Raw genomic sequence first — 12,533 nt, 5'->3', positions numbered from 1 at the left:
GTAATTAAATAAATAATAATAAAAAAGGGGGAAAAAATTAAAATAAAATAAAAAATCAAGAGGGAAAAAAAAGGAAGGCCTAAGATAATGCTAGGTCAGATTTTTCCTATCAGAAATCTCTCTCAGATTTGTAATTCAGTTAATTCACTGAAATACAGTGCATACAGACTTAAATGTCGCTCGTAAGTGGTAGAGGCAAGGGGCTGTATCTGTAGTTTAAGTGCAGTTCTTAGTTCACATCCATATTAGTTTACAGCACGTCTTCAGGAACACACACTGGCTTTAATGTGGATTAGAGTATATTTAAGAACATCTGTTTTTTTTTCTCAAAACTCTGTAGTTTATCTTCCCAGAGAAATAATTTTTTCACAAGGGAAATATTTTAATTGAAAAAAATAGAGACCGCATTCAGCAAGTTTCTTTCAGACTACTTATATCTTCTTTTAGGTTTAATGTATTCTTTTAATGAATTGTTATTTCTTCCAAATATGTTACAAGCATCTGTATTGGTAAGTGACAAATTGTTCCCTATTAAGTGTATTGTATACAGTATATTTATTTGTAATTAAAGTAATTCTTAATTTGTCCCACACCTTATTTGTGTAGACTGCAATAGCTGAGATTTTTTACTAAGTAGTCTGGCTAAACTTCTGAACTGTGCTTAATAATTGTTAGATACTACTTTGGATGTTACAAAGGCATGGAAAGTAGAATGGTATTTCAAGAATGATAGTAAAACTGTTATGGCACCTTTAGCATTGAAGCTAACATTTCTTTAGGTATAGGAATCTATGTGAATAATATAATGTTCAACTAAAGTTACCTATTACAGTACTTAATACTTATGAATGCTGCAAAAACCTTAGCTTAGAGTCAAAAGTATTGGGAAGTGCTGTGAAATACAATGAATAGTTTTATGAATGCACAATGAAAGGTGGGGTAGTTCAAGAGTATGAGATTATTGACCTGGTTCAAGGTCACTAATAAGCAGCGAAGGCAAGGTACCGTCCACTACATGTTTACATAAAGTGTCAAAGATGTTTGCTTGGTGATGAAAGCAGCCAAGCCCCTCTCCATTTTTGTGGTACTTGGTAAAGCAATTCAGTGGTTAATGATGACTGGGTGGACCTACACACTTGCAAATCTCTCATCCCTGGTTCACAAGGATGGTGAGGTATTAAACGTGCCAGTGAGCAGGCTTTCAAGACCTGAGTGGGAAGTGAACTCTGGACCAACACAGAGGGAAGCTGTTGACGTGCCACTGAGTTACCGAGACTTTATGAATGTAGTTTTGGTTTCACTACAGGTGAGGTTTATATTATCTGAACAACCCTTAAGATTATTATCATAAAAAAGTGAAATAAGAATCGTAGGAATTGTCTGGAGGATTTGTACACTGGTAAAAATTAGAGCAATGAAGGAAATGATAAAGAAATTAACAGCTAGGAAGAAAGAGGCCAAAGCCAGGGAATGAAAAGTAAATGACTGAAAGTAATATAGCAGATTATCTAAGGGATGCTGAATAGAACCCAAATTGTACCTCATGCTGTACTTTATGGATGGTACTACACAGCTCTCAAGACAGGTATTTCATAGTACACCAGGAAAGTTTAGTCTTTTTAATGTGATGTGTTGGATGAATTGCTGAGCTGTTGTAATTAGTGTGGACAAGTAAGATTCAGCAATGAAGAAAATTTTATTTGAGAATTTTGGTCCAACCTTCTTTGACAAACCATGAGTTTTATTATGCTTTTACTGGAGTTAATTATTTATTTTAAGGTTTTACAGCCATAGTTTTATTGTTCAGCTTTTTCTAGTAGAAATACCTTTATTTTTGAACCATCATTTTTCTCCAGGCAGTCTGTGTAAGATCCATTAAACAATCTATCACTAATTATTATAATTAAAAGTAGCAGCAGTAGCCACAAGTTCGTTTTTAACAGGAAAAGTTTTGCGAAATTGAAAGGAAATGCACTGTTGAAAATTTCCCTGCCAGGGATCCTGTAGTTTTAATAAGAAACCACTGAAGTTTAAATAAAAAAGAAGGTACTGTAATAAATTTTCATAATATAAGATTTTTATGGTCAAATTTTGCCTTTAAATGTTAGAGAAAATCCACTTGCTTTTCTCTTGTTTGTGTTAAGAGCAAAGAATTGATAAGGGACAAAATAAATGAACGCGAAGGCAGAAGAAGAAGACCACCTTGTCAGAGACTATACAAGCAAGACAGGAGAAAAAGCGACGAAATGTGAACCTGAAGTAGCGTTTGTCAACATTGTCAATAGATGGCTCTGCAGTTCGGAATGTATGCGCCAAGACCCTCTGGGAAATTTAGTTGAGGTTTATTACAAACTAGAGGAACTGAAGCGTTGCATTTGATTCGCATTTAATCAGATATGATTGTAATTAGCGATTTCTGTTAAATATGCAGGGCATATGAATATGGCTGGTTTGTGCCTGTTATTGTTTAGACGTGTGTGTAACTATTTATGGTGTATGCTGGTCTGAAACAAACGTGCATGTTTGTGAGAGAAAGAGAGAGAGGCAGGCGAGAATTTACTCTGATACCTTCAGTATAATTTTATGAATGCACGTAAAAGATCACTCCTAGATAGTGACCCCTCTGCGGCGTGTTCAGTACAAGCCCGCTGGGGATGACCGTAAAAAACAAAACACTTTAAACGTCATCAAGATAATGACCCCTAAGAACTATTAATCCTAGATAACGACCCCAGAAAACCCTCAGGGTCAGTATCTAGGAAAGATTCGAAATGAATACCGAAAATAATTATTTTCAGTACTTCGTTTGCATTAGGGTTCATTCAGGTTTCCGGGAGTGAAACATCTAAATACCGGTAACGGTGCTGTCCTGAACTACTAATATTTATTTTTCAGACTTTTGTATTTTAATTTCTCTATTTCGAGAAATACTCTGTAGTGTTAAATGAGCATATCAAATGAATTTCCTGTGACCGACGCTTGCTTTTATCATTATGCTTTAGAGAACAGATTCCATAAAAATCGTCATTGATATCAGAAACAATGTTCATAATGAATGAAGACAAGTTTTATAGATGTATGAACTGTAAAAAAAAGGATACAGTATTAAGAGAAGAAATCACAGTTTTCTCGTTATAGTTATTCATACCGGCAATAGATGGCGATACTGAATGATTACATTTTTAAGGCGATAGAATAAAGTTCTTTCCAAATGTAGTCTATTGATATGAAGCCTAAGTTATCGTAGTCTGTGGTTGCGCAAAGATCTAAAGTGACTATTTTAATGACATGCTAATGTGACATTACGTGATCTCAGCTGGAAAAGGAATTGTCACATTCAACCAGTGATTGTGCCACACTCGAGGTTGATTTGCATATTGAAATATTTAGTGCGAATTTGACGAGGGAAAATGGCGACGCAGGTGTTCTCTTCTCATCTCAAGATGAATATGAGAGGTCGGTGAATGCTGCCATTGTATGTGATGTGTTTTAAATGAGTCCCTGTAATATATTCGAAGACAAGATATATTTTGTACTGTCGTTCTTGTCTAAATAGGCTACGGTAATGGCCACCAAACATTCCCCCTTGATAGGCCCTAATGTACGGTAGGCGTGAACCCTAGGTTTTGCAATCTTAAAGTATTATATTGATATGACAGATTGGTATTTCCTATACTTATAGTGTTGTTGATGAAGGAGGTGATGGTTGTGTTTAATGTCGGTCAATTATCCTATATTAACCTCATATCTACCCAACCAGTGGTTCCGCGCATTCGCAAGTCGTTGGGGAGCCATATGTTCAAGAAGGGATTGGCTAAGGAAGCCTATTATAAAAGGAACTGTTACTTACCTAATGAACCCTAACCTAACCTACCAGGCTGTGTTACTTGGGGGCTTCGGTCCCTGGATCCCCTGGTGAAGGAAACTCCACTTTTTACCAAAAGCTCCCCTATGACACCGCGCATGCGTGATAGCATTCCAGGATGGCCAGCGTATAGCTTCTGAGGTTAATTATAGTTGACGGACAAAAAATAGCAGCAAATTCTTGATAAGCAACTGGAATACTATAGGAAAAATCAATTTCCAAAGCAATACCCCATGCACAGTTGTACTGCAGTTTCGCCCGGAAGACTACCGCAGTGGCCTGATTCCCGAAAGTTGCTGATTGGAACATAGGCTATCCCGCCCTTTGTTTCTTTGTTTCGCTGGGATGGTGGTTAGGGTCTGCAGTGGGAGTTTGAAACCAACATATTCTTTGGAAGCTTGAATTTCTAGTCAATGGCCCTGTGGGCTTTGTCCCCTACGACTAGGTTTTGTCTACTGAATAAGATGAAAATAAATTTATTTTTGTCGGTAGGGGTTGTTTGCGGAGCAGGAAGACGGGTAGTAGCCTTTACATTGGTAATTTCTCCTCGTAGCAAAATTCCATTGAATAAGATTACTTTACGTGCTCTAAACCACCCAAAAAGTAACTTGAATTGGTTACTTTCTGTCAATATGCCGATCGACAGTATCTGATTAACGTAAACTGTGTCACCCAGCACCGTTCTGTAGTTGTTGATGTTACTATCTTAGAATTCAGGTAATTTAAACCTAGCCAATCATGTGCCCAGTTGACCTAGGTCATGCCATGATTATTTTAAAACCAACCAATCAGAACAAATCACAGTGATATGATTCATATACTTGTGCTCTGATCCAGATGCAGCCGTTCTTCCCTGTTCCACTTCCCAAGTGGAAGCACGTGGCGTGAATGTTTGTTTCCTATTGCAGCGCATTAAGAATTTGATGTCGTAGAAACTGTTTTTTTTCAGACAGGATATGAAATATGTTTTGTGTAAATTCTGCCATGCCTTCAAATAATTATATGTGTTCACTGCCTCCCGAATGCATTTTATTGTCCTGACCGAATACAATATAACTTGGTTGCAGCACTTCCATGATCAAATGATTTTGAGTATGGTAATCAGTTTATTTGATGTTTTAGACAAATTAGTTCACCGAAACTGAAGGATTTGAACCTCCTGTCGCAAAGGGATATCCTTGGCCAGTCCTTGCTCTTAATTTGAAGTCTTAGTTTGGGGGTTTCCAGGTAGGGGGCGACGAAAATCCCCCACCCAGGTCAGGGCACGCCACCCTTTGTCAGTTTAGGAAGGTAAGTTCTGGTTAGGTCAGGGTTAGGTTAAGGTTGTTTTGTTTAGGTTGTAGTTAGTGTGAAACCGTATGTCCGAATGGAAATTTAGTCCTGCTGATGTTTCCGATATTCAGTGTTACTTGGGGTGGGAGAGTTGGTGTTGAGGGGGGGTGAAGTTTACCAAAAGGTTTATAAGTCTAAAAATCATTAAAAGATTAGTTGAGTTGCATATCACAAGAGCTGATAAAACAAATGTAATCTAGTCTATAGGAGTTGTAATGGACAAAACCTCTGTAGTACTTTGGAAAAGTTAATATCTGATGCTTCTGGTTATTTACATTCTACTGATAATCCTACGATAGACTATCAAGTATTTCAAGGTTTGTTTCACAATTGAGCTAAATTCATGTATTTGAAAACCTTGATGACAGCCCTTACAGGACGGGCTAAATATGTATTAAGCACCCCTTTGACTGGGCTAAAATTAGGTTGGCCAATTAAAAAAAAAATCAATGGTAAGAGGAATTTGTGGATATGCACATGTATAAGAAAATAAATAAATTTTTTTTTTTTTTTTTTTTTTTTTGTACCTTCCACGGAAGTTGAAAGTGAATATTTCCAACCATGTACAGGGCCTCTTTACCTGGACAGTCATAAAAATATGTGAATTTTACCAAGTTAAAAGTATTTTCTCCTAGTATTTTTTTTTTTTTTTTTTTTTGTAAAATTATAATTACAGCTCACAGAGTATCATAACAGGTAAGAACTAAAATCTCTCTCTCCTGTACTGACTTGCTATTAGAGTTGCTGTAAGAGTTACCACGAGTCATTTATGACCCAATGAAGTGATTTGAACATTTTTCCTGCAAAATTCGTTCAAACTGTAAGGCGCGAAATATTGTTCACCAGGTGACATAACCTGGAAATAACGACAAAGCTGTGAATAGACGTCACTTGACGTAGACTACTCACAAAGGGTCACAAGAGTGCTGCCTTATTATTTGTGGACAGATTCTACCACATGAAATGCCAACCAGTCAAAGCATTAGCTTTAGTTTGGGGTTGAAAAACATTGTCCCATGGATGGGTTCACAAAGGGAGCACACAATGCCACTGTACTTTGTATAATTTTGTTTTATGCTGAAAATATGAATATGTGTTTCTCAGCATTCAGCTGCTTTTGTTGATTGGGTTTGAAGCCCAGATATGATAGTAGATCAAACTAAATATAATGCAGGAATCCTTCTGTCATTTGCTTTTGAATCATATCAAAAGTTCAGAAATGGGAACAGTGACCAATATAGCTTAGGGTGAACTATATCTAGGCTACCTGAAAATCTTAGCATAGGGTAACCCCGGCTAGCCTATTAAAGTATGCACGAAGTGGAAAAGTTGTATAGAATACAAAAGAATAAGAGCTATTCATGTCTGTTTATAATGTACAGGTATATGAAACCCAAAACACCCCAAAAATATGGCTTATTAACGTAGCCGACCAAAACCAAGTTCAGGTCGAGTAACTTTTATCAGCTAATACCAAGCTTTCAAAGGTATTGCATATATGTAACTGTTTAATAAATGCTGTTTATGTACAGTTATGACAAGAAGAAGAATGCATGTTGACCCTAATATCATGATGAAAGATAGTGCACTTCCTGTCTGCTAGACTCCCTTGTTATTGACATTTTGTATGGTTCTCATTTTCTGTGTACAGGATAGTACGTTATGTATTATGTATGCAGCTACAGTATATCATTAGGCTGTTGTATGTATTTATATTGTATAGTACAGTGTACAACTCTCTCTCTCTCTCATGCAATTGCAATTTTGCTACGTAAGATTTGAAATACTGTGCTATGATAGTCTGTATTCTGTTGCACTGAGAAAGGTGTGGTAAAGGGAACTTGAATTTGCAACATTGAGGAACTGAGCACGTTCCTTCATGCTGTATTGATGTATATATGTATATGTATATATACATATACACATATATATATATATATATATATATATATATATATATATATATATATATATATATATATATATATATATATATATATATATATATATATATATATACAGTAAACCCGTATTTGCGGTCTCACGATTCGCAGATTTCTGTATGGAACATAATTATATGTGCATTATTCACTAAAAATTCACCCATTCACTGTATTTTTCATTGAGAAGTCTTCAGTAATTACTGTTTTTATCTCATTTTCATGACAAAATGCACTTTTTGTGATAAAATGATTAAGATACTCAGGTACCCAGGTAGTGCTCGAGTTATGATAATTCGATTTTGTAATGGGGTAAGCAATTAATACCGATTTGACAATATTTATAAAATATTTTAAAATTTCACGCTGGCGCAGGCAGCAGCGTACAATCAGGCAGCGAGAGAGACCAAATTACAATAGACCAACTTCTTTTCCTCCATCTCTTTATCCCATCTTCTAGTTAAAAATAAAAGAGAATGATAAAAGTAATGTTAGTAACGTTATACTCTTGCGTAAATGCGTACAGCCTTAAACAACTGAATGAGAAATTGTTGTTTTGCTATCACCGAATTGGATAACAACAGCCGTTTTTGCTTGCATTTCAACCATTGTACGGTAATAAACCATTATCATAGTTATAGTACAAATGATGTTAACTAGAATAGGACTGATACATTTTTACATCATACCGTTATTCGATATGGATAAAAGATCGGCAAGGAAATATACTGCTAAATTTAAGCTGCAAGTTGTAGCTGAAGCTGAGAAAACAATGTTCAAGCTGCTAATGACCATAAATTATCGTGCGTCGGCAACATGGATGAAACTCGACTGTAATTAAAATTGGAGAGAAAGTATTGTAATCAAGACCACTGGGCATGAAAGAACAAATTAATGCTATTTTTATGCCAGTAAACGATAAATATGTAAAGCTCGTATTTTTAAAAGATCCATGGAAAAGATGCATATTCGTTATACCGTATTATACAAACACGGTATGTGAATATAGAGTACAGTATAATGTAGGCTAGGCTACTTTATATGTACAGTATACGATATACCATAGTGTTGGCTAAGCTAATTCTTGTTTTTTATTCAATTTCTCTTTGTATTGAAGTATCATAAGTCATTCTGCATGAACTTCCAGAATTAGCTCATATTAATAATTACTATACCATGTATGTACAGAGTATACTTTATAGTGTAGGCTAGGCTACCATATATGTATACATGGTACTGAATACCCTAGTGTAGGTTAGGCTGTATTCGAGATATGCTTTTTCAAACAAACGATGGTTTTTTTTTTTTAACCTAACCCCAACGCAACTAGGATAATACCTGTATAAGCATTTTTAGTTTTTTTTTGTGTATTTGAACTATCAAAATAGGCAGTTCTAAGTGTTTTTAGATGGGTGCTAAGTATTTGCGGAATTTAGCTATTCTGGCGGGTAGGTGGTACGCATCCCCGTAAATACGGGGGTTTACTGTATATGTATATATATATACACATATACACGTACATATATATTGTGTATATATACATATATATATACACTATATATATATTTTATATATATATATATATATATATATATATATATATATATATATATATATATTTATATATTTATATATATATATATATATATATATATATATATATATATATATATATATATATATATATATATATATATATATATATATACATATATATATATATATATATATATATATATATATATATATATATATATATATATATATATATATATATATATATATTATATATATATATTTATATATATATATATATATAAAATCACTGATGCTATGGTTTTTAAAGTATTAAAGATACTTTGCAATGTTGATATAAGTACTGTAAAGTAAATTATAAAATACAGTAATGGGGTATGTGTACTTAATGCACAGTAAAGAAAGAGGGAAAATTGGTGAAAGCTAATGAAATGCTAAATCCATAAGTAATAGGAAAAATGCATTAATTAGGCACTTGGGTGAAGAAAACTGCTGTTTATGGTCACTGTAGATGATAATTTCTTAATTTTGACATAGTGAAAGCAATGATCAGTTAAATCATAATGGTTCAAACCAACTACTGTATGTTGTTACATATTACCTAGATAATATATGAAAATCCCTGTGCTTAAACTTTTATATGGAGAAAAGACAGCTGATAAGTTTTGTTACTTTAGACGATGGTTGACATTTATCAGATGGTAGTTCTTAATTATAACTGATTAAATAATTTCCTCGAGAGACAGAAGTTTTTGTTCAATTTTATTTTGTATTTGGTTGTAATTTGTTTATATTATCAAAGTAGTGGGAAATAGGAAGTTTCAAGTTTCAAATTACTGTACTGGGTTGTATATTCTGAGACACGGCATAGTTTGTGCTTACATCTGAGTGTGGTGGTGGGATTTGTTAATTATTGCCAAACCAGCTTGTAGGCTAGAGATGTATGGATGACCTTTGCCTTCTATTTAAAAAAGTGATGCATATGCGAAAAAATATGGTACAGTATATTAGAAAGCTCAAAGCTCTGACTTTCTAATGATTTTGCATATAGTAGTGCTTTTAAACCTCCAGTCAATAATATATATTGTGCCCGATTTTATTTACCCATTTCCTTGCTACTATTAAATTTTATGCACCAACCATGAGTGGTGGATCAGGAGATAGTTGATCAGCAGGTACAGGACAACTTTTGAGAAGTTCCTTTTTATTTTTATAGCTCTTCTTAATGGTTCTAATATCTCATGCATAGACATATCTCTGGAAACTTGTAGATTTAACAGAAACTAATTTGTTGGATTTTGCGCAGGCCTCTGTAAACTCCTTGGTTATATATAACATGTTGCATGCACCTTAAAGTTTGTGCAATCTGATGCCTTAGTCCTATAGCAAGTGTTGGGTAACCAAAAAGTATGGCTAACTGAAGATAACTATTTGGTATACAAGGTGTGATCATAAAGTATCAGAACTGGTGCTATGAAAAGAAAACTACAATATGTACCATTTTAGCATTTAATTTCCTTCGAAGTACGGGCAGTCCCCGGTTAACGGTGGGGGTGCTGTTCCCAGCGAGCGCCTAACCGAAAATTGCCGATAATCATGGTAATAAATGGTGTTTGCGAGGTTGTAAGCTCCAGTAAACCTCTTATTGGTCCCGTTAACCACTTATTGGCACTGATAAATTGATTACTGACGCCAGTAAACTACTGTACTTACCGACGCCAATAAACTGTTTACCAATGCCAATAAACCACTTACTAATGCTGATAAATTGCTGACCGATGCCGAAAATTGTTTACCTTCGCTGAAAATCTGGTTAACGACGTAGTTAGCCAAGAAACCATTTAACTGGAATGCCATTAACCAATGCCGCCGATAAGCGAGGGCTGCATGTAGAACCCTTGGGAAGACACACTTTATCCATTGCTGTTTCCATTGATGGCAGTATTCCAGGAACTCGTTTTTAGGATAATCAGCAGCTGCCTTGTCACATTCACTTGGATCTCCTTGACGTCCTGAAATTTCCTTCCGTTCAAGTGGGATTTGATTTTTGGAAAGAGGAAAAAGTAGCAAGGGGTGAGATCTGGGGATTATGGTGGCTGTCGGACCTGGGGGATGTTGTGCTTGGCCAAAAGTGGTGCACAAGCTGCGCTGAATGGGTAGGTGCATTGTCATCATGCAATTGCCACTCTCCAGGCGCATGCAATTCTGGCCTTTTCCGATGAATAGCATCTGCAAATGCCACAACACGTCACAGTAGTACTCCTCATGATGAACAGTTCCCTTGTAGTCAAAGAAAATGATGTTTTTCTCAGTTTTGCTGGTTGCGGGTCTCCCAGAACGTTCGTCATTATCAACATTTTGTCAGCCCTCATGAAAACGCCTGGAGCACTTGTACACTCGTGTCCAGCTCATACGCTCCTCTCCAAACACTTTTTGCAACTTTGCGTAGGTCTGTGCGTAGGTATTGCTGAGCTTTTGGCAAAATTTTATGCAGATTCTCTGCTCAGCTTTCTTTGTCTTAGTTATTGTGACGACCACACACTACACACATTCCTTCCAAGCATTGCTGTAAAGAGCGGAAGTGAGCTAGGATGCTAAAAACTTAGTGTGCATGCACAGTGGGCATCAAGGTCAATCTGTGCAAGTGGCCTCATTCTGCATATTTTAGGTACTTTACTATCGCAACAGTCCCGACACTTTATGATCACACCTCATACTGTTAGGATTGAACTATACAGCTCATGTAATTTTATCTAAGCAACAAATTTTTATATAAGTAACTTACCCAGTAATTACATAGCTGTTAGTTGCTTTTAACCAGCAGCTCAAAATTTTGAAATTGTGGGTCACGCTAGTTTGTTTTGGTTATGGCAACATGCCCCGCCCACTTTCAGGTGTAAGAGAAGGTACAACATAGCAGAGAGCTTCAGTTTATTCCTGCTGGCTATGGTTGAAGGACTGTGGTTTGCAGCAGCTTGAATTTTGGAATTTATACTTTGCTGGCTGTTTGCCTTATCTTCAATTGGTAAAGTATTTATTTTCGTAGCCTTTTGGCATAATTAAGATAGTGTTAGGTGAGTTTTGATCATTGGTTGATGACTCTATGCCCATTTTTTGGACTTATATTAAAATTTTCTAGGATGTCTGATACTAGTAGTTCTAGTATTAGGTATTGCAGCAAAGGCTGCAATACTAGACTAACTAAAGAGTCTTAAGACTCACACACTGTTTGTATTCTATGTAGGGGACAAACATGTTCAGTAGATTTATGTTGTAAGGAGTGTAATGACTGGGATATTAAGAAGTGGAAGACTTTAGATGCACATCTCAAGAAACTAGCTAGAGATAGGAAGAGGAAAGCTATGGCTAGGGAATCTAGTAAAGCTTTAGCTAGTCAGGATTCATCTGCTAAGTCAGATGCAATTGCTCTTGTAATTTCTTCCATTCCCATTCCATCTCCTCCACCTGTGCAACCCTCTCCTTCACCTGGCTCTCACGTTTCCAACCCCAGCACCATCATCAGTCTGGAGTCGAAAATCGACACGTTTCAAGTTGATTGTTCAGTTGATCTCTAAATTAGCATCGTCGGTGAAAGTGCTAATGGACAAAAGTGAGTCAGAGCGTCCCGTGGCGCCCAGTGCAAGTGCAGTGATAGTGGAGGAGGTGGCTGTTCGGCCCACCAATTCTCCTAGGCCAAGGTCCCTGACATACTCCCCAGCATCTGGGAGGAGTCAAACTGGCAGCCTAAGGGAGGTTGGTGGGGTCTGCCCCCGAGCAGTAGCCCCCTCGGTTCGGTCTGTTGATGAATCCCAGACTGCAACCAAAGGCCGTTGGAAAGGCCTTCAAGTGAGCGCTCATGG

The 12,533-nt window shown here is 36.2% G+C and overlaps 1 protein-coding gene across 2 annotated transcripts in view; it reads left to right on the top strand.

The window, feature by feature from the left end:
- The first annotated feature begins 3,190 nt into the window (after positions 1-3,190).
- Positions 3,191-12,533, top strand: part of LOC136825413 (uncharacterized) — a 50,551-nt gene continuing 41,208 nt past the window's right edge. The window contains exon 1 of one of the 2 annotated variants that reach the window (XM_067081788.1): positions 3,191-3,456. The gene's annotated coding sequence lies outside the window, so the exon portion shown is untranslated. The remainder of the gene's footprint in view (positions 3,457-12,533) is intronic. The other variant, XM_067081789.1, reaches the window with a different exon arrangement.

Source organism: Macrobrachium rosenbergii, chromosome 37 (assembly GCF_040412425.1).
Source record: "Macrobrachium rosenbergii isolate ZJJX-2024 chromosome 37, ASM4041242v1, whole genome shotgun sequence".
In the NCBI taxonomy this organism is placed as follows: Eukaryota; Metazoa; Arthropoda; class Malacostraca; order Decapoda; family Palaemonidae; genus Macrobrachium; species Macrobrachium rosenbergii.
This window is presented reverse-complemented; position numbering and strand designations above follow the sequence as displayed.